Source organism: Hyperolius riggenbachi, chromosome 3 (genome assembly GCF_040937935.1).
Source record: "Hyperolius riggenbachi isolate aHypRig1 chromosome 3, aHypRig1.pri, whole genome shotgun sequence".
NCBI classification, from domain to species: domain Eukaryota; kingdom Metazoa; phylum Chordata; class Amphibia; order Anura; family Hyperoliidae; genus Hyperolius; species Hyperolius riggenbachi.
Window position 1 is genome coordinate 250432596 of NC_090648.1, and position 18371 is coordinate 250450966.

The 18371-nt window shown below is 41.2% G+C and overlaps 1 long non-coding RNA gene across 2 annotated transcripts in view; it reads right to left on the reverse strand.

Moving 5' to 3' along the window:
- Nucleotides 1–353: 353 nt before the first annotated feature.
- The window catches only part of LOC137561369 (uncharacterized), a 70963-nt gene continuing 52945 nt past the window's right edge, over nt 354–18371 (reverse strand). For both annotated transcript variants that reach the window (XR_011029982.1, XR_011029983.1), the window contains exons 3-5: nt 15359–15556; nt 14545–14712; nt 354–491 (exon numbers count right to left, since the gene is read on the reverse strand). This is a non-coding gene — a long non-coding RNA (uncharacterized lncRNA). The remainder of the gene's footprint in view (nt 492–14544; nt 14713–15358; nt 15557–18371) is intronic.

Consider the following 18371-nt stretch of genomic DNA (forward strand, 5'->3'; position numbering starts at 1 on the left):
GTTCCTTGCTGCCTACATAATGTTTATTCCCCAGCACAGGGCACTTCCCCTGACCTCAGCCACCATCTTACTGTGCTGAGTTACATTACTCTTTGTGGTCAGCACTGCAGCAACAATTGCTCCCTGCATGTGTGGGCTAAATCAGTTAAACCTTCCACAAAATGGAGGGTAGGAGGCGCCCTGGTGGGTACGCGTGAAATATTAGGAAGTAATAGTATATGAAGGTATATCTATATTACTAGATCTATACAGTATATCCACATATATATATATATATATAAAGGTAAGAAAAATTCCTACCTCAATGAGTAGTCACTCACGGTTCAATAAAAGTACATACTTTATTGGGGCACTTAAAATGACAACGCATTTCGCTGTGAAAACCGCTTCATCAGGTCGAGTGTTGTGCCAGCGTCAGAAGGTTCCCCAGACTTGGGCGCCTGTCTGGGCTTAATCAGGCCTTTAATTACTTCCATATTCTAGTTACACATCTGTTGGGGTTAGTGAAATAAAGGTAAAGTCAATCCTGAATCTAATTACCAAACTTTGCAAATCAGCCATTGTGCTTAGTGCAATCAACATCAGAAATATGAGCATGGTGTTTGAGTATTTTACGTTGTATTTTTTATGGTCATATACATTTGGGTTTTCCCTGCAAGTTAGGAGCAATGTATCAGACTGTTATGTACCATATTTATTTAAATACAGACTAACTTAAGAAAGTAAAATGGTTAGCTATGAACCAAGGTGCCTCCATCACTGGTCTATGTCATGCTGGTTCTTCCTACCAAACTGAGGATAGGCAGCTTTACCAATCTACCCAGGCATGCTACCTATGTGCAATCTGCATGTAGCAGGTCAGTAACTTTAAATATAAACACCTTAACAGCCAAATCTAAAGGCCTATACACAGTAAGTGGTTTTTCTGAACAATTTTGTGTAATTTTTTTTCATGATATCGCACAATATCATTTAACAACAATTTTTTAAACAATGTATCATGGTGAACGCTACCTGCGATGATGATTCACTTTTGAAAGACCGACACATCCAATTAAGTTGTGGAGGATCGTTACGATCCTCATTGACTTTCTTGGGTTTTGCCACAATCATGTAAACGATCGTTTACATGACCATTCATTTCTGATACCACACAGAACACTTTCAGATTTGGCCTGAAGGATCTGCAAACGATTGTTCATCTGTGGTGTTACCCGATCCATCTGGTAATGGATCTGCCGGTGGGTACTTAGCTTAAAGCGGTATTGTCACCATAAAAATCAAATTTCAACAGCAACTGGTCTGAGTGTATTAAGTGATAAAGATGCTGATACTGCATTCACAACTTTTTTCTGCTGTTATGGTTTGGAGTTATCACATACTTTAGGAGCACTGGCCCTAGTGCCAAACAGTGCCAAAAAGTTGAATGCTGGAAGTTTTTGAATGCTGGAAGTTTTTTTTAATCTATAATATATTCCTCCTCTTCCATTTATTTCCCTGCCTAGCTGATCACTTGTGTTTACAAGCAAGGCTGAGGTGACTCAGTGATTGGATGTGTAAATAAAAAAAAGACTCTGGGAGGGGGGCAGCTAATGAATACACAATGAGCAAGAGAAAGGAGGGTGAAAAACAAGAGTCAGGGAGGATATGATGTCAGCATTAGCTTGGCAAGATGGCCCCTGCCTAGACTAGGATTTTCTGCTTTTCCTTTGTAAAATTCACAGGAATCATTTCGTGGATAGCACAATACATCTGTTATGTAAGTAGAAGTAGTATTTATCTACTTATATATGTGTTTTTTATTTCTAGGTTAGCATGAGTGTCGCTTGTTCTTTAAGGTTGTGGCTGAGTGTACATTGTAAGTGCATGATTTGTGAACAGATCAAGGCAGGCAGCATAAGGCACAGGCAAACAACTGTGTCCTTAAGACAGGCCAAGGCTATAAACCAGTGTGAGAATGGTAATAGCAAAGCAATATACCAGTGTGTTGCAATTTAGCAAAAAATCTGTTTTTCCTAAGAAATAGCTACAATGTAATAAGCTTAATTTATATTGTCCTAAATAAAAGTATTTTTACTTATATATTAGCCATGATACCTTTTGGAGATTTACATAAGTAGATGAGGTAAAGCACAGAGGTTAAGCTACCTTCTAGATCATGGAATTACATTTATTGATAGGCAGTAAAGAAGCGCAGTACTGAAACTAATCTGATTAAGATGGTTTGTTGCAAATGCAAGAGATTTCCATTTCCATAAATAGACAGGCACAGTAAAAAGATACAGATTTTCCACATCTGTCTTTTTGATTTGATCAAAAGTTTGCTATCCCTATACTGATATTCTAAAGCAAATTGTGGCTGATGCCCTGTCTAAAGGACTCTTATACTTCTGCCTGAATTTAAAATGATTTTATTCCATTCAATTTCCTCATTTCTGCAAAGTTTTATTTCACCACTTAAATGTGTACATTAGTGTATATTGTTATGTGTATCATGAATGTGGCAGTATCACAAGAAGTGCTGTGTGTAATGTAGTGTATAGCCCTGAAAGCGCTGCGGAATATGTTGGCCCTATATAAATAAAAAATATTAATAATAATAATATCAGTGTCTTCTTCTGTTTATTCATGTGAATACATACATTTAAAGCAATAAGTATTATATACTTAGTTAAATTATTATGGGGTTGATTCATCAACAAGAATAACGAGTGCTGCTTCAAACAATTAGCAGCTGCTATAGAGGCTACGCTCGGTCCTTGCTGCGTAGCGTGCCTTATTTTGTTACGCTTGTTGCTTCCTTAGCAACGCGCACTTCTAGAAATAGCGGCTGCCTCTGTGAAGTATCACAAAGTGATACTTCACTAGCGCGGCTGCTTCTATGTTAATTAATAACATTAACATAGAGGGTAAGAACACACTAGGCAGAATCGCATATGTGTTTTCCACTATGTGCTATGGAAAACGCATATGCGATTCTGCCTAGTGCGTTCCTACCCAGAGGGGACCTTGCTAGTGAAGTATCACGGTCGTGATACTTCACAGAGGTGGCCGCTATTTATAGGAGCGCGCGTTGCTAAGGAAGCAACAAGCATAATAAAATAAGGCACGCTGCAAGGAGCGAGCTTTGCCCCTATATCGGCTGCTAATTTTTTTGTAATGAGCGCTGCTGAAGCAGCATTCGTTATTCTCGTTGAAGTTTGAAGACTTCTTAAAGCATACCTGAAGTAGATTTTCTGTAGTGAGTGGAGAACACAGACATGTTCTGTGAACAAGTACATACCTGTGTGCCATCTTTTTGCCATCCAGAGACCCCCCTCTGCCTGTAAACCACCCCCAAGATAGTAGAGTAGCAGCTTGTCAAATGGCTGAAACAGGAAGGGGTGTGATTACCTGAAATGGGAAAATGCCCATTGCAGCTTAATTCACACCCACTCCCCACCTGCAGCAACCATTCTCCTGTCTTTACAATGTACCCATGGTGCATTCCTACCTCAGCAAAAAAAAGCAAGGACATGGAAGTAGTTTCAGGGTCATGGCCATCTTAAAAGAAAATGTAGGATTTTCTCATAATAATGGTAAAAGGAGCAGTTAAGAATGGCAAAAAATGACATGGAATGAGGAGGGGGGGCTGTTTCAGGTAATGTGCTTTATTTATACTCCTTTTGAACTCAGAAGTTTACTTTAAACACAAGGCTATGGTATGGTATGGTATGGTATGGTATGGTATGGTGTGGTATGACAAGGTAGGCTATGGTATGGTTTACTTTACTCATAAAAGCACAGCTTCACACAGTATGCCTTACAAGAATACTTATTAAACAACCATGATCTCAAATATAAACCTAGTTATACCTCATTTCTGCTTTCTTATTATTTCAGAGCATTTATGAATTGGGCTTAATCTTTTATAATATAACCAAAATGGCAAGCAGCATGGTTTCCATGGAGACCACCTCCAGCTGCCAAAGCTTGATGTTCCAGATCCAGCAGGTTTTATTTTGTCTGCGGAAAATCTCACCTTCATCATAATGTCAGATGTTGAAATGGACTATAGAAAATATTGCAGCCCCTTCTATTGCAATTTAGACCCGCCTAGCTTCAAAGGAACATTGTGGACCACAACACGACTCATTAAATGTCCTCATACTGGGTTACATTAAGAGATATTTCCAGGTTAAAAAAAAGAAGACCTGAGGAGGGAATTGCATGTTTCAAAGACTCATAAATATGTAAAGCCTTATGTGTGGAATTAAGCTGGTAGGAACAGAAGTACAGTGTTATGTAGTTAATGAAGGATAGACCTCCTGCAGCATAGAAATGAGAGTAAGGAAATAACCCTGATTAAGTTCAATGTAGCTATATAAATCAACTCAGATGAATAACATTAAAGTTGAACTGCAAGCAAACTGCAGCTGAAATACAGTAAATGTAAAATGTACCTGACAAAAAAATGACAATTTTCTCCAGATAGACCTGCAGTTGAGATGACTGTGTTGTGTACTCCATGGTTTAGGCAGCGGGGCTGGAGTTAGGTTTAGGTAGAGGGAGGGTTCAGAGCAGGCAGGGGGTTTGTATACATTTAGGGAAATAAAGGGAAGAGGAGGAATATATTATAGATAAAAAGTACTCCCAGCATGCAACTAAATGGCAATGGCTATTAAAGGGCCAGTGCTCCTAAAGTATGTGATAACTCCAAACCATAACAGCAGAAAAACTTTTGAAAGTTTTGAATGCAGGATTAGCATCTTTATCTCTTAATACACTCAGACCAGTTGCTGTTGAAATTTGATTTTTATGGTGACAATCCCGCTTTAAGCCATTGGTAAGCAAGAAAATACTCAAAACAATCTTGACAGTACTTTTTGCCACTTTTTTAATTGCAGAGTGCTGAAAAGTTATTTTAACCACTTCACCACTGAGGGGTTTTACCCCTTGAACACCAGAACAATTTTCACCTTTTAAGCGCTCTATCCATTCATTCGTCTATAACATTATTATTACTTATCACAATGAAATGAACTATATCTTGTTTTTTTCGCCACCAATTAGGCTTTCTTTAGGTGGGACATTATGCCAAGAATTATTTTATTCTAAATGTGTTTTAATCGGAAAATAGGAAAACATGTGGGAAAAAATATTATTTTTCAGTTTTCGGCCATTATAGTTTTTAAATAATGCATGCTACTGTAATTAAAACCCATGAAATGTATTTGCCCATTTGTCCCGATTATAAAACCGTTTAAACTATGTCCCTATCACAATGTTTGGCACCAATATATTATTTGGAAATAAAGGTGCATTTTTTCAGTTTTGCGTCCATCCCTAATTACAAGCCCGTAGTTTATAAAGTAACAGTGTTATACCCTCTTGACATAAATATTTTAAAAGTTCAGTCCCTAAGGTAACTATTTATGTTTTTTTTTATTGTATTTTTTTTTTTTTTAAATTACAAAAAAAAAATTGGGGCGTGTGGGAGGTAATGAGTTAATTTATTGTGTAATACAATATATTTGTATGTGTAAAATGCTTTAGGGTGTAGTTTACTATTTGGACACAAGATGGCCACAGTGAGTCTGTTTACATGCGACCTGTAAGCGTCCGGAAGGACGCTTACAGGAAGCAGTAGGAGGCTGGGAGAATCACAATGATCGCACTGTTTCTAATAGAAGCAGCGTATCATTGCGGGGGCTTAGATCAATGAACGGGAATGGATTTTCCCGTTCATTGATCTCCGGGCGAGCGGGCGGCGGCGTGCACGAGCGGCGGGTGCACGCGCACGAGCGGCGGGAGTGCGGACAGCGGCGGTAGCGCGGAAGGTACGGATTTCTCCGTCCCTGGATTTTTAGGGGGGAAAAAGGGACGGAGAAATTTGTACCGCCGGGGGTAAAGTGGTTAAACAAAAAATGAAAAATGATCTCTTTGGAGGAAATGTGAATTAAATAAGGACCTGGGTGTATAACTCTTTTTAATCAGTGCCAATTGCCTGGCTGTTCTTTCTGCCTTCAGTAGTGACTTAAAGAGAACCAGAGATGAAGCACCTTCATGTATTTTACTACATTTATCAGTGGGAACATGGCAGTAAACACCTATCCTGCTTTTAGTTTAATCCTTTTCTGCTCAATTTGCCTGTTAACAGCTCTGATAAGAATCCCCGACTGAGCATTCAGTCTAGGTTTGATCTGGAATCATTATAGCTGAGTCAGTCTTCTGTGAAGTCTTTTCAAGCCCAAGCCCGCCCTCTCTTGGCTCAGCTTTCCTGCTTTGCATACTCAGAGCTCTGATGACATGGGAGGGGCTGCTCTGCTGAGAAAGAAACCCTGAAACAACAGACAAGTGTGGCTTTTGTGTGATCTGTGTGCACTGTGCAGTCATTGTCTGTGCAGTTTCATTCCTACGAGAGACACTTCCTACAGGCAGCTGCACAGCATACCAGAATAATAAAGTTGAAAGCACACATATGAAAGCCTGCAGCAGCAGCCCTGCTTGACTATAGTTTCATAGAGCCTAGACAGCACATCCAGAACAACTCATAACCCAGAAGCAGAAGGGATATGAGCCAGCGGCCATATTAGATTTTTCCTGGAGCAATAATGGATAAAAAACAGTCAAAAAGGCACACCAGAGCAGCAAAATTATCAGGTAGAGCATTTATTCTTTACAAGCTATCGACTGTTTGTGTGAAATGTTCATCTCTGGTTCCCTTTAAAGTGTACATGAGACAAAAAAAGTCTCAGGTTTTATATATATCTAGGGGCTTAATCCAGCCCCCTTGAGGCTGCTCGGTCCCTTGCCGTCTTCCCAGGCCACTCTAGTCCTCTGCTGGATGGCCCGGTACACTGGCCGAGTCATGCTTCGTAGTGCATGTTTGGGCCAGAGGCAGTACTGCACAGGCACAGAACACTCCCAGCTACAGGAACACAAGGGGGGCATGCGTAACATGGTGCAACTTGGTCATTGTACCAGGCCATTCCACTCCTCGTTGGATGGCCTGGTACAATGGCCGAGAGACGGCGAGGGATTGATCAGCCTCGAGGGAACTGGAGGAAGCCCCAGGCAAGTTTAAAACCTGAGACCTGTTTTGTCTCAGGTTTCCTTTAACCTCTTATCAAAGCATCTAATCTGTGAACTGTATCTCTGTCTGGAAGCATTAAAGGTAGTAGATCATCAGGATAGCCAGACTTAGCAATATTTAAAAGGAAGAAATATGGCAGCTGACAGGTGCCGCTCACTACCGGGTTATTCTAAATCTACCTCCCACATTAAACAACATTTAATCTAGGCGAGGACAAATCTGTCAGTACGTCCTGGTATTTCATGAAGAAACGTGTCGCCAGGGACTCAACATTGCTGTGTTGATGTATCTGAATAATGGTATATAGTGGACAAAATTACAGGTCTTCTGGTAGATAAAACACATACTGACAATATTAGTAAGAATAATAATTTTAGACTTAGTAAAGCTCTACTCTGGTTATGCACTCCAAATAAACACATTTGTTCTATACAAGGCTGGGCTGAGGCAGAGGCTGGAGAGGCTCCAGCCTCAGGGTGCAGTGTAGGAGGGGGCGCACAACTCACTCAGCTATCATTCCCCTATTGTGTTTGAAGCAGAGAGAAATAAGAAAAGGGGATACATGGCAGTGACTGCAAGCCAGATAACTAGAGATTAAGGTTTTGGGGGCCCTGGGGCACCTCTTAGACTAATAGCAATCAGTGTGTGACGGCTGGGGTGGGAGGGATGGAGGGGCACACTTTGGTGTTTCAGCCTTGGGTGCTGGAGGACCTTGTCCCAGCTCTGGTTCTATACAATAAATGTTGTTATTAAAATTATTTTTCCATTTGCAGCCAGCTTAGGCTTTCTAAAACTGCCAGTAAGTAAAAACTGTATTGCTTTGCAAACATGACAACAATACTCTGGAGTTTTGCCATAGCGTCCCACCTTGCTACATGAGTAGTTATCTAGAAAGAGAAGTAATCACTGTTATTCATTTAAAGATCTACACTAATACACTAAATGGAAGCAAATTCTAGCATTCCTCTCTGCCAGTTTCTGGTGTAAACATGGCTGAGTGGTTGAGTTATATATGCAAATAAAAGCAAAGTAATCAAGCTGATACAAAGGTACTTTTAACTTTTGCAATACAGAGAGTTGAAGTGAATGGGTTGTTTTCCACGTCCATGCAAAAAGGGCGTCGGAAAAAAAAGGGTGCGTGGTGTAAAGGATAAGGGGTAATAGTGTACTTCGTTTACAATAATGTTTTACAAATTAAAAAACATTTAATGATGTCTATGAAATCGCAAATAGTGAAAACAATAATCTTCCCTGTTTTGAAAGTGAAACTTATAATTACGTTTGTTAAAAAAAAAATAATATATGTATAATCGTTATAATTGTATAATATTTTGTATAACCTTCATTTATCGTTTCTTCATGTAATAAAATCTAAAAATATTGTTTATAACAATGAAAAAATATATAAGTACACTCGTAATAACTGTAGTAAAACATTAATAAATATTACTAACATTTTACTACAACTAAACCTAACCCTACTCTCACACAGAACCCTCTCTCTGCCTATCCCTAACCCTTAGAACTTCCTGGTGGTGCCTAACCCTAAGACGCCCCTGGTAGTGCCTAACCCTAAGACCCCTTCTGGTGGTGCCTAACCCTAAATCTCCCCTATTGGTGCCTAACCCTAAGACCCCCCTGGTGGTGCCTAACCCTAAATCTCCCCTGGTGTTGCCTAACCCTAAGATTCCCCTAGTGATCACTTTATTGTGTGAATAATAATGTTTTCCAAATAGTGACTTTAAAAAATATATTATGTGGATAATAATGTTTTACAAACAGTAAGTGATACAATTTTAAATAACGTTTTAGTTAAATACGATACATATGTTTAGTATATTTGTAAATGTAATTCATCACGGGTGCATTTTGTAAACTTGAATCATCAAAAGTGCAGTTTGAAAACGTTAATAGTCTCCGGGCACCCTTTTTTCCTGTTCGGCGCCCATCAAACCATATTTATTATGGGAGTGAATGGCGGCAACCTTTTTGTCCACTTGCTTCATGCGCCCAAATTTCCTGCTTCTTTGTTTTCTTTTTCAAAAAAAAGTTTAGTTTCTGTTTAAAAGAGCACAAAAGGTGGATCAGCGCATCACCAGGCCGCCTCCGAATGGCCTCCAATTAGAGGTGCGCTGAGCCCCCCCAGAAACTGCAAACGCACCTTGAACCCAAACAGAAGCTCTGCATATACACCAAAAGCAAAGCTGTTAAGTGGGAGCAGCTGACAAAAAATGAATTAAATTAGTACATGGCAAGGAAATGAACAGCACTACTTAAAAACAGACAAGTGCCTACCTGCAAGAGAGTGCAAGCCCCACTTGTGGGATAAAATACACACCTAGCATACACATGACCTGTCTACCACTGAAGGATGTTGGTTTCCTGTAACAGCTTGCATGCAACTTGTTAAGTACTCGTCCTTCCCACTGCGGAGAAGTCATCCTTGATGGGAGGGGACCTAACACTAACTAAATCCTAACCTATGCATATGCATAGCCTGGGTGCGGCCAATCAAGTAAAATTGAAAATTGCGCAAAAGGTGGATCAGCGCATCACCAGGCCGCCTCCGAATGGCCTCCAATCAGAGGTGCGCTGAGCCCCCCCAGAAACTGCAAACGCACCTTAAACCCAAACAGAAGCTCTGCATATACACCTACATCAGAATCAGAATTTATTTCGCCAAGTACAACGGTGGATTGTACCCGGAATTGGTTTTGGCGCATACAGGGTCGTTGATGAAAAACAGAAAAGAGCACGGTTAAGCATGGTACATACATAGACATGGGACAAGCACACATAGGACAGCATTACAGAGCAAGGTCGTATACAGTTAAGCATGGTACATACGTATAAACAGTAAAAGCAAAATAAAAGCAAAGACAGAGAGCATTACAGCATAAACGTACAGTTAACGTAATACAAACAGAGCAAAACATACACTGATAGCAGGAACAGAAAAGAGTGGGACTGGAGGAGCAGCCTGAGAGATGATCTGAGCGCTGCCATTTTCGGCACTGGACGCTACACAGCGACACGCTCCCAACGAGACAGGTGCTCCGATTGTCCACGAAAGTAGAGAGGAAACTGAGGGGGAAAAAATGGAGGAGGACAGCAGAGATAAAGAGAGAAGGGATAGCTAAAGAGAGAATGAGGAAAGAAGAGAGAGAACCAAAGCGAGAGGAGAGAGGCAGAGGCAGGGACCTTTTTGGTTGAACAGATTAAAAACCCCTGGTACAGTCCGATAATCAGTCACCATGTGCTTGATCCGAGGTGGTCCAAAGTCCTTATGCTGGTGGTTGCGGGCAGAGGGGGCCCAGTGGTGGTGGTTGCTCCACGTGGATTGCGGCAGCTGCTCAGCTGAACAGGCCCAGGCTGATCAGGGCAGCAGCTATGTGCCTCCTGGATTGTTGTGGTCAGATGGGGAGGCATCCTGAAAGTGCCCGAGGTGGCTTCCAGGCAGCAGTGGTGAAGGACTCGGAGGCAGGGCGAAGCAGAGCAGTGCCTGCCTGGTCCCCTGGTCGCACCACGTGGGTGGCGGCGGCCGCCTCAGCCGATCGGCCCTGTGGTGTTCTGGCCGTGCCCAGAGGGAGCAGCTCCCCGACGAAGATGCGGCGCTGGTGAGCGGATGGTATGGCTGCGGGGCTGCAGCAGCAGATGTGCTCACAGTGAGCGGATGGGTCAATGGAGGGCACAGACATCCGGCTGTCCTCGCGATCTCCGGTGCACCCCTCATGCGGCGTCCTGGTCTCCTGGCAACTAGTGCAGTGGCTGGCCCGACTCATCAGCCTGCCGGAATGCGGAAATCAGGCCGTTGGAGTCAAAGCGCGTCCTCCTCACTCCCAGGTCCCGGCGGACGGAGGAACGGGCCATGTGCCAGAGAGCATGCACTGGGGTCAGCTCCTCGGCGGCAGAGCAGACGATGCCAGCCTGCAGTGCACGCCTGGGGCCTCTGCATCTCATCTCAGGCGGACGGCGGATGTTACTGAGAGCAGGTGGGAAAAATTAAAAGAAAAAAAAAAGAAAAAAAGACCGGAGCCCTGTGGCCGTGGCGACCGCACCCGGCGCCATCTTGTAAATCTACATATACAGGTCATGTGTTTGACCTCCCCACTTAGCCTGGTTTGGTACCTCTCTCTCAATGAACTGGATGTAATGTATGCCGCTTTTATATTTTTTCTACAATAAAGGTGAATTTTTATAAGGGATGTGCAGACCCCTTTCCTCTCTCATATTGAATCTGTTGCTTGTGACCTTGGTTATTTGCACTCCTGCAGTGATTTTTCCTCAGCCCATCCTGTGCATGTGTGTCTCAGCTTTTCTTGATAATCAATACAGGTCATGTGTATGCTAGGTGTGTATTTTATCCCACAAGTGGGGCTTGCACTCTCTTGTAGGTAGGCACTTATCTGTTTTTAAGTAGCGCTGTTCATTTCCTTGCCATGTCTGTTTAAAAGAGGACATATAGTGAAAAAAAACCGTATGAATAAAATTGCATATTTCTTACAATATTAATTTATAAATGATTTAGTCAGTGTTTGCCCATTGTAAAATCTTTCCTTTCCTTGATTTACATTCTGAAATTTATAACAGGTGGTGACATCTTTAGTGCTGCCAAGGTGCATCGCTGATGAATGATTGGGTGTTGTGTGTTCAGAGCTAAATAGAAAAAACAACTGGTTTCTCAGAGTGCACTGGGAGTAGAAGGACAAACAGCTAATTAGCCTAGGCTTGACATCACTGGGAGGGCAGGGTTAGACATCAATATACAGCAATATATAGATATCGGAAGTGTTTCTGAAGCTGAAACCAGGAAAATGAACGTATATGAATAATTTACTGCTGTTATGGTTTCTCTTTAAGCTTGGAATTTGCATTAATGGAGATCATCAACATATGATCCAGGCCTTACTGTACTACAGAAGAATGCTATAAATAACACACTTTAAAACCACTGCTTCATCTGCTGTAGCAGAAAGTGGAATTTAATGGTTTAAAATCTGAAGATTTTTACACAGCACCGCATTAGGCCTACTGTGGATAATATGGTGCAATAATGACAAATGGCAGTGTCCAGTGCTTCCCCGGCCCCTACAGAGAGATTAGGCCTTTTAGAAAACCATCAAAGGAAGACATCTTTTTCCAGTAGTGACTTTAATGTGTCTCTGCAGGATACTTAGGAATAAGCTAAAGACTTCAAAATAATTGTTATTTCTTTTTTATCATCTTCATCTCAAGCAGATGAAACACTAAACAAACTTAAAAAACAGCACATTCCTGAATAAGTGTTTTGTCTCACAAAAGAAGGTTGATAGTCACTAAATTTTTCCTATTAGGTAGAACATCATTTTTAGTAAGTGAGGAAGGAGAAATCAACGGCACAATTTCTTGTGTGGTTAGTAAGCTGCTAAGTGACAAATTGTGAAGCATTTTGTTACCAACAATGTCATGCTGAGCTAAAGTCAACCATTATCCAATCACTAAACTGTCACATGTAGCTATTCTCGTATATCCTTCATGGCTGTTAACCATGTCAAGGGTGAAGGTTTTAGGGAATAGTTTAGATATGTATTTCTAAGCTTTAATATAACATTAAAGGAAACCACAGCCACAAATGAAACCACAACTGATTCATATTTGGAAGAGCCACTTGACAGCTGATCATATGCCAGCAATGTTTCCTCAGTTACTGACCAATAATTAGTGTGCAGGTAAGGTGTTTTCTCCTCTCTCTGACTCTACCAGCAGAACACTTGTACTACCACATATATGACTCAGAGGGCCTGAATAATGTAAGCATCTTCAGAGATCTACAAGCATCTCCAATGAGGACATCAAAAGCCACCACGTCCACCAAGCCTGAACTGGATGTTTGTATAAGGTGTCTGCTGCTTTGTGGATACTGATTGCAGATCATTTAGTAACTTTCCATGCCTGTGTCTCTTATTTTCATAAAGACTTTGCTTTAAAAAATACAATGTGCCTGGAGTTTGTGTGTTAGGACCACAATGACAATTTGTTACCATGGGGTTGATTCACAAATCAGTGTTGTGCAGTAATGCATGGCTGTATACATGTTATTTTAGTGCAAAGCACGCACAAAATTAATGGACAAGCAGTCAGATAACACTTGTGACTGCTCCAGTGTGTGTAAGACTTTACGCATTTAACTGTTCTGTGTATATCATGCTCTAAAATGATGTACCTAGATCAATGTGTTGCCCGAGATTGGTGAATGGGAACATGTGTTCCCAAAGCCAATCTAGGTGCCTTAATAAAAGCCAGCATCAGCGAGATGCTGGTATTCATTCATAAAGTAAAAAACACATACACAGCACTTGTGGGGATATATGTGTGTGTGTGTCTATGTATGTATGTAAATGAGAAAATAATGTGTGGGTTTTATCAACAATAGCACATTTTATTTAAAGCTATAATGGCTGAAAAATCTATTGTAGGGTAGTGGTTAATATTAATGCATGAATATATTTATAAATGTGTATTCAGGTCAGATAAAGGTGAAATGTGGACTGGGAACATATGGGTAGTATTGTCCTTTGCTTTGCAACTGAAAACAAAAATATAGTTTGCCTCTCTCTGGGTACAGTCATCTCACTTGTTACTTTAAATTAGTCTAGTTGCTACCTATTAACTCAATGACTTAATGTCTGTTGCAAAATCCCTCAACTGTATGCAACAGGCAAAGTCTTGCAGAATTAATGAAGAAATTCTGTTTATTTTGCAGAGGCATTTAAGAGAAGTCAATAAACCTTTATTGATCAAGAAGTAGTGGACAGGTAATTATTGTCAAGTCCACGCAGCTGTGAGCACACATGTACTGGGTTTAAATTTACATGAAAACAAGTTCCTCATTTGGGGATTAACAGATCAATGTTCCTTTCTATTCCGTTTCATGTAAACCTTTAGCAGCTCGCATAGACATTTGGTCACAGTTTAAGCTAGAGGCAGCTTACTTCAGCTCAGTAATGTTTCATACAACTGCATAGCTTAGGCATGTATGCTGTAGCATCCTTTCCAGATAGTAGTCCTTTACTAAAATCCTTGAAATCTTAAAGTGGACCTGAATGCAGAACTTCCTCTCTGCTCTAAAAGACAAGCAACAGCATAATAACCTTTAAAGATCATGTCAAAATCATGTCTGGAGTAAAGCAACTGAATTACGGACACAAACCTAAATGCTGGGACCTTGCCTTGCCTAAGCTGAACTGAAGACCGCTTGGACTAATGGTGTAAGCCTTCTAGAATGCTTAAAAATGACTTATTTCCACTAGACATACCATGGCCACAATACAATAATTTTTCAGGGCAGTAAAGTCCAATTGTTTATGAACACCTGTAGTATTAAATAGGAACTTTACTCAATATAACTATAATATGAGTAAAATTGCTTATGTTTTACAATATTCATTTATAAATTATTTAGTAAATATTTGCTCATTGTAAAATCTTACCTCATCCTGATTTACATTCTTAAATGTATCAGTAGTGCTGGCATCTTTTCTCCTGGCAAGGTTCATCAGTATGGGATGTTTTTTTCCCTCATATGTGTAATGAGCAGGAACATCAGTTGATCTCCCAGGGTGCTCTGGGGCAGAAGGCTGTGTAACATCAAGCTTAGGCTAAACAATGGAAGGGTGGGGTTACATTCTAACATAGAAATATTTCATATAAGAAGCAAAATCAGTTCTCCCCCCTTGAAAACATACCAGCTAACCACTTCCAAGGCAAAACTGATCTAAGTAGCTGCAAAACCAGTGGAAAAAAATGGAAGCTGGACCTAGGGGCCCATTTCTGCTTAATTCGATTGGATCTGGGTCTTTTGATCGTATGCATTTTGCAAAACACAAGGACACTGGCAATATAATGTTAATCATGGTGCCAATTTCCACTACTGTGTTCCGTTTCTGTTCATTTTAAGAAATGCAGCTTGCTGCATAATCATGCAATTTGCCTTTGTGATTGTGTTTTGAGATTTGTATTGGAAAACATCCCTAAAGTGTGCTCTTGTATATCCCTTGGTGGAGCCATTTTTTCCTCAGTTTTTTTCCTCAAGCGGTAGCCATACTTAATGCTGAACCACGTTAGAGCTGCTAGGACTGAAAGTAATCAGCACAGAACTAAACATGAACAACTCTCACATTGCTTACTGCCACTATACTTATAATGTCCTTAACTTGTAATATTCACACTGTCTGTCCTTGTATTGTTTTTGTTTGTGTTTGTTAAGCAACTGCCAAGACAAATTCCTTGTAGGTGCAAACTTACTTGGCGAAAATAAATTGATTCTGATTCTGATTCTGATATACCAGTTGTTCCAATCCTCCAGCTGGATGCCTGCCACCAAAACATGACTTCCTTACTCCCCTGCTCATCGTCAGCTGCAGATTGGATGCTGCATAATGGAGTAGTTTGTTTGCCATCCATATTTTCCCATGAACATTCCTATTGGTTGGTTAAGACATTCTGAATCAAAGAAATGACATTTGTGACTAATTTGACTTTTACCCTAATCTGAGCAGCAACACTATTGAAATTCTTACATTGAGTGATGAGATGTGACCATTTGTTCAGAAACACTAAAATAGGTACTCATAGTGGTGTAGCTAAAAAGCTGTGGGCCCCAGTTTTACATTGGGCCCCCCCCTAAGCACTCTATACATATAACACAATTGATACGATGCACCAAAACCTGCCAATGGCAACCACAGTGTCAGGGGTGCAAGAAGAGCATGGGGAGCAGCTTGTTAATGATTATTTTCATTAAAAGCATCTATAGAATTGACTTTTACCATCACAGGACCAATAAAGAGCTAATCCTGCAGTTGAGAGAGGGCCCTATGGGGCCCCTCTGGCCCAAGGGCCCTGGTATGGTCGAGACCTCTGAAACCCCTATTGCTACGCCACTGGGTACACAACTATTTAACATAAATGTATTTTGTTTCTGTGAATAGCAGTTTCAGCACTTAACCCTCTCTCCTTTTTCATTACTGTTTACACATTTTAGAGATAAAATGACCCCTTTAGAAAGGTTTTTGCATTGTGCATGCAAAATAACTGCTATCCTGCAATACTGTCCTTGCTCTAACAGAGAGGGGTGTTTTTAACTTCCAGTACAGGAAAGCCTGCATAATTTGCATGATCTATATGAGGCACAGGAAGGTGATTCTTCCTTTGCTAATGAAGGTGAAATACCGCCTGATGGAGAAGTGTCTATAAATAGATATTTAAACTAGAAAATTATAAATATGACAGAACAATAGATGCCAAACGTAATCAGATTAGCTAAATAAACAGCTTCATTGAGGATAAGATGAATCTCTGTGTCAACAAAATGCTGCGTAAAGGCCCATACACACGCCGGATTTTCAGTCGTTCGCCCGCTAAATCGGGCGTGTGTACAGACTGTCGTTCGCTTGATAAGAGAGAGTTTGAGCGATCCGCCGGGCGGATCGCTTAAACTACGGGACGTTCAAACGATCCGTCGTTCACTAAAATCCGACGTGTGTATGGGCCTTTAGGGCCTCATTCTGCCAAATATTTCAGTAGTATGGAGAACCCATGGAGGACATTCACATGATAAGGTAATATAGCAAAGAAGACGTCACACTGAGAACCTGCTGATTCAAGGCAGCTTTACTTAGTGCAGTGGTAATAACATTGAGCACAACCTTCAAAGAGAAAAACAAAACAAGGGCATGCTAATTAACTGAAGATAGAAAGAGATACTGTAGATAATATTCTCAATATAAACTCTACAGCTATGTCACAACCCACTCTCTAATGTTACCCACGACAATATTTTATTTAGGCAAACACTGAAAAAAATGAAGGCTTAAATATATCCATGTTGTCTTCGGCCTGGGAGGCCTTATCTAAAAAAAGAGTACTGGATTAATCAGCAACTATTTCTTTTAAATGGTTTGTTTGCGTATAGGTGCTAAAAAGTAATTTTATAAATGAGGTGAGAAATAGGAAAGGAGAAATGGTTCATGAAATAATGTTTTCAAATCCTCCACTATAAATGTAAACTGCATTATGATCAAAGGTGGAACTTTAAGTGATAGTTATGAAAATCCACCTATCTATGGTCACTTCTTCTTTGATAAGTAAGTTTGTAGATTTTACAGGAACCATATTTTTTTTCTGAAATTACAATGGATATATAATTCTCCACTTTACTCTTGATGCAATAAACAGCATTACACTAAAGCTTCAGGAATATTTATCATATCTCCCAAAGTTCACATAAGTCTTAGGGCCCGTTCAGACTGCAAAACGCGGACGGCCACGCATGCAGAATGCAACGCGTACGAACGCACGCCATCCGCGTTCGTATGCGTTGCGTGGCTGATCCCATCACTGAAAAGTGAATGGGACAGCCGCGCGTTTTTGTAAAATCTGCGTGCAGCATGCGTTCCCGGACCGCACAGGTCTGGAACGCATGCAGTGTGAACATCAGACAGTGCACTCTATGCACTGTCTGATGTCCTGCGTGTCGGCCCCCCGCACGCGTTTCCAAAACTGAACGGGCCCTCATTCTTTTATTTACAAAAAGTCTTGCACATACCGTATATTATTTCATGCATTAACCTCCCTGGTGGTGTGATTTTTTTTTACAGATTTTAGGGTCTAAATATGGTGCATTTGTTTGCATACTTTTAGACCCTAAAACCGCAAAATAATCATGCCACCAGAAAGCCTGCAGTACTCCGGGTGAAGCTGTAACCCTATAGTGAGATCTCCAGCTGTCGTCATGACGACAGGCGGCAATCTCACAAGGGGATGCAGAGTCTCGGAGGGCAGGAAGAAGAATAGCTGTTGGTGTCTGGATCCCCAGGGAGGGGAGTTGAAATGCCTGCCGCGCGCTATACTCTGCAGTAACCTTGCAGCGGTCACCACAAATCTGGATCAGGGTTACGGCTCTGAGCTGTGGATTTCCAACCCGGAGCCAAACTCAGGGTTATCGCCAGGAAGGTTAAAAAGTCCTCAGTGCCTTGTCCCCATAAAGGAGGGGGTTGTTTTATTTGCCCCTCCTCTCTGTAGGTGGTTCACTGCATGACTGCATCATCATGTAGCCTCCAGCAGCAGGTTATAGGATTAGCTGTGGCCTGGGATTAGAGATGTGGCGAACATCTCTAAATCCATGGGCCTCTTACTACTTCCGGGTCGCAATGACCCGGAGTAGTACGCCTGCGCTGCCCGGCGGAGCGCGTCCTAGATCGCGCTCCCGTTGCCGGGCACTCTCTGCGCATGTGCGTGACGTCATGAGTGACGTCAC